We start from the raw sequence: 5,457 nt of genomic DNA, 5'->3' as shown, positions 1-5,457 counted from the left end.
GGTCGAAATCCAGCCTCCGGAGTTTGGCGGCCGCCGCTCTGCCGGGCAGATGTTGCTCAAACACCATCAGGAATCAAATGGACCATTTCAGACCACTTTGTCTTTGTCTGTGTCACTCACCCAGAGAGAGAGAGGGAGAGAGGGAGAGAGAGAGAGGGAGAGGTGGTCTGTGAATGATTTGCATAACTACATGTTCTCGTTTTGTTCTGCTTGTGATTAGACACTGATGAATATGTGCCGAGGGATTCATGATGTCAGTTGGAACGTCAGAAATAATGTTTGATCGTAATTTGCGTGCGACCTTTATCTCATAAACATTTGATTTATTGTCTTTGAAAGACGAAATGACTCCTGAGCAGAAAGATGATTATTAAAACAGACGGAAAAACCTTGATCGTTAGCGTCGCTGACTTTTGCTTCACTCACAGTTCAGTCTCTCTATAATCATCACTTCAAACGCTGCGGCGAGATTAATGTTCCCTTTTTTGTCATTTTTTAAATTGTATTGTACGTTTATTCGGTATAACTGGTCACTTCGGGTTAGCTAACTAGCTAACGTCAGCAGCAACGTTAACGTTTCCTTCCTGCTTATTTATATGTGAAGACAAATTTAAAAGACAAAACAAGGACAAAAGGACAATAAATGTAATAAATAAACACAAATTTAAAACTTTTTTTATTCTCTTTGGCGACAAATCAGTTTTCTTTCTGTAATCAATCTTATATTATTCATTTTTGACACCAGACCAACCTGCTCCAGTGTTATTGGAGGAAAAGGGAAAGTTTAAATCTACTTTCTGCTGAGTATCAGGTATCAGATGTGGTCACAGACTGGCTGTGGTCACTGGATCGGTCTGTTGGACTGTTTAAATGTTTAAAACTTTGTCAAACTGGCTTTGATTTAGCCAATTTAATTCATAAGGGACCAACAAAAGCTGTTTGGGAGATTTTCCCCCCTTTTTTTTTTAGCACCCGAAGCGTCGTTGGGGGAACCTCCACCAATTCACCCTAAAAAAAAGACCTCCTCCGTCCCTCCCCCCACGTCCCGCTCAAAAAAGAACAAGTCCATTCACGGCTCGTCACCATTCATCTCAATAGTCTGTGGAACGAGGACGTCGTTACGCGCCAGCAGCATGCGTCGGCGGTGGTCAAGTGCCACGCGCTCGGCCTCTCTTCCGTTAAGCAGATAAAAGGTGGCATCTGTCTTTATTGTGAGAGTAAATCCCCTCCGCCATTGACCGCGGACACTTCACATGTTGATGAGGAGGAGGACGTATAGACGGAGGGCCCCCCGCCGCTTTGTTCCCCTGGGTGGGGACTGAGGGGGGGGGGGTTGGATGTTATGCAAATCAAACAAACCGTCTGTGATTTCCATCTTAGCTGACAAATAATTATAGCATGTTGGTCAAACTGGCGGCGAGGGGAGATGGGACTTTTGTTGATTCGGATGAATAAGTGATAAAACTGTTTTTCATATTTCAGAGAGGCCAAAACTCAGGAACAACAACTGTTTTAAGTGTTTTTGGAAAGTTTCCCAAATTTTAAACAGGCTTTACAAAACTTATGCAAATTCTTAGTACAACTGGCAAACTCTTTAGCCAACAGGAACGGGGGGAAGAGGCAGAACGAGCCCCGGGTTTATCTAAACTAATCAACGGCGAGGGTCAGGTGATACTCTATTCAAAGCACTGGCTGAGTGGTGAAGGGGCCCCGGCGCTGATTTGCATAAAAGTCGTTGGAAAAGTTTTTGTCATGAGAGAGTAAAGGTGTGTCCAATACAAACCACGACCTGTAGATCACAATGAAGCCAGGCTGCAGCTATGACCTGGAAAAGAATAAAGAAGTTTTTATTCTAAAGAGGTGGCTGAAGTCACCGGAGCCGTACGAGGCTTTACAACTCATCACCTCCTGATTGAGCCAAACCTTCCCTCCATAGATCCCAGCGCCGCCTTCCATTTTCATATCGGAAAAAATAAATATGCATCCGTCTAGAGGAAGACGGCCCGAGCCAGAAACAAATTACAGCTCAGTGCTGGCAAGATCATTTTTCCTTTACAGGATACGTTGCATCACTCGCCTGGTTTATGTGGGATTTTAAAGTGAGAGAAAATCTCCATAATCTCGTCCCTATGTGATTTAAATTCCATGCAGAGAGGGCTGCAAGTGGACAAGCGTTACGTAAGACGTGCTGTGTCCTGGCTGGGATCAGTCGTTCATCCCAAATAAAGTTGTTATTGCTGCGCCAACATTTGTTATTTGTCATTTCTGACCAATAAGATCGGGCAGGAACAAATAATAAAGACATTACAAGACTGTTAAACAGCCAGTAAATGTCACTGTCTTGTTTTGTATGCCTTTAGTTTTTTTTCCCCCAAATACTTGCTGTAAACTCACGAAAAAGTGGTAAGTTGGACTTTTCTAGTGACAGTAAATGTTACGCAACACGTGCTGAGAGCTCCTGACTGAGACCAGTTGTTCATATGACAATAATAAACATTTCTTTGAGGCAAACATTTCAGTCCTTTCTCACCAAAAAGATGGGATGGGAGCAAATAACTAAAGACATAAGGTCTTTTTATTGGTATTACATTTCACTGTCTTGTTTAACATCAGCTGTTTTCCTCCAAATGCCTGCTGTAAATTCCTGAAAAGTGTTTTTTGCTTACTTGGTTCAGTAAAAACAGACAAATCCTTTTACCTAAACGACTGAATAGTGTACCGGACCTTCACTGTACCCTCGATTTCGGATAGGTCTAGACAAGAAAACTACTTGGTTAGGTTTAGGAGAACAACTACGTTACATAAGCGACTTATGTTAACGTTACGTCAAGTAACTTTACAATGTTAGCAAGCTAAAGGAACTTAGCGTTAACTTCTGGTGTGACACTGGACACGATCAGCGTTCTTCTGAAAGAAAGCCTTGCGCTTATTTGACCCAACTGTCCATCCGCAACTTCTCACTCTTTATATTACCTCTCCCGACTTCCTCCTTTGCTGCCGTAACAATTACTACAGCCAGTGGAGGTCGCCGTCTTACAATAAACGTAATAAGGGTCGAAAACATGCTAAAGCCGTCAGTATGCTTCGATTGAAGCGCTCTTCAAATTGTGTAACAGCGTCTAAAACCCCCTTCATGTGTTTTTATTGTGGACCGTTTTTGTTTTGTTGGTTTCTGAAACCGATAATCCAACAACCCAGACTACTCTACTTGTCTCTCAAGCTCTCTTTTGTTACTCTTCACACAACTACTTCTGTCACTTCTTGGACGCGCAACAACAGTTAAGCCTTGGAAGACATATCGAGACTACAAACACATAAAACAGACACAATTCTTGGAGACACTACGGAGGCAGAGTAATTCAGCCAGCAGCAGGAGGCTATGACAACATGTTTCTGTCTCGCCAGAAACACTATGAAGACCTTTTTGCCTTTGGACATGTCCGTCTGAAGCATACTGAGGTCTTAAGGGTCCAAGTGAGCACATGAAAGATATTCAGTCTTATATTGTCTGATATTCTTTAAACCCTGTGTCGTTTTCATGCTCCACAAGGCGAAGGTTGTTGTTTTATCAGTTTATTACTACAAACTTAAGGGTTTTCTGTTTAACTCAGCAAAGGTATGGAAATAGCTTGTTAAACCTGCCTCGGGGGAGGTTTATGAGTCAAAACACACAAAAATGTTGATATTAGACGATTCTGCAAACCCTGGGATTACGTCCCGGGACATGTTATATATGAACAATGGCCTCGGGCAGCTACGTAAGACGGTATATGTTCACAAATTTTGAATCTGACTCCGAAGAGTTTGGCGACACTGGTGACGTGGGAATGTTTGGGTATCGGAGTAACTAAACAAGCGACAACAAACATTAAAAAACGAGCCCAAGAGACTCATTGCTTTAAAAGATTTTTTGGTATTGGTTACATATCAAACCACCAAACAGCCAAAGGACCGAGCGTTTCTTCCTAAAATAAGATGGTACGGGTCACGAAGGAACACGATCTCTTTTGCCTTTTTTTTTTTTTGGAAAAATGCAATCCATGAATTCCAGCGGTGCCCTGAATCCTCTCCGGGCCCCCCGAGTTTTTCTAATTTGACTCCGCGGAGCGAAGAAAAACTACATAAACACACACAAGACTCTCACGTCTCTCATGTTTACGGCCCCATGCCCGGCATTGTGTAACGCACCCCCGCCCTCCTCCTCCACCCTCGTCCACCTCCCCAGTTTATGAGATAGAATTTCAATCGTCTCTCCTTTTCCGAACTCGTAAACGGCGTAATGAGTTTCATTTGCTCCGGCTACGTTGGGCTCAAACCGCCGAGGTGACCGCAGCAGTGTTCATAAAGATCACAGGGTATCCTCACACACACACACACACACACACACACACACACACACACACACACACACACACTCAACAGCTCACTTCTGTTCAGCACATGCCAGCTCTGACTGGTGACTCCTACATTTGGTGTGAATTTCCAGGCCATTAATTTAAGGAACATCACTTCTAAAGGAAACTGCCCGACATTTGTGGTTCCTCTTTCAAACGCCTCTCCATTAAAAGCCTCCATTAACGAGGCCACACCGCATAAATCACAGCTTAAAGCGCCGCAGAGACACATGACAACAACGTGCTCCCCTGCCTTTTATTTCGACAAACGTCCGCGGTATGTACGCCGAGACATAAAACAAAGAGTTATTCTGTGGAAAAAGCATAAACACAATAAGGAAAACTTTCTTTTCATGTCTCGAACAATCAGATAGAAGACAACAAGATGTTTACTGGCTGTGGATTTGAACATTTTGATATATAAACTATATTTGGGAATTAAACACTGTGGATGAAATTTGTTTAAAAAATGTGTTAAGAAAAATTAAAAAGTATCTTGTTGTAACAGGAGGAACTTGTTCTTACAAGGTACTTTCACATTATTAGGAAAAAAAATCGTATCACATATATAACAACATTTTTTGTTGTAGCCGTAAAGTATTTATCCATCTATAAGGTGTTATAACATGAAGAGTTATTGTTAATATATCATAAAAGTGTCTTGTTTTAACGTGAAAATATCTCGACTTGAAATAAAATAATGTGAAAATATGAAGTTATGACACGATAACTTATTGTTTTACATATATAAGAAAAGTTTCTTGTTAAAAATGTGAAAATGTGCCATGAAAATATCTTTATAACATGGAAATATGTCGTCATGATGCGATAACTTATTTATATATAAAGAATAACGTGAACATATCCCGTTATAACGTGACAACTTATCGTTATATATAAGAAAAGTTTCTTGTAATAACGTGAAAATATCTCGTTATAACTTTAAAACTGGAACAACAAACTTTTGACATAATAACGTGACACCGATCCATGTTTGTTTTTGTGGCGTGGCAGCGACAGGCTTCCAAAACAAAACAACAAAAGAGAAAAGAAGCATGGACAC

The sequence above is a fragment of the Pagrus major genome, chromosome 10 (assembly GCF_040436345.1).
Source record: "Pagrus major chromosome 10, Pma_NU_1.0".
NCBI lineage: Eukaryota > Metazoa > Chordata > Actinopteri > Spariformes > Sparidae > Pagrus > Pagrus major.
This window is presented reverse-complemented; position numbering follows the sequence as displayed.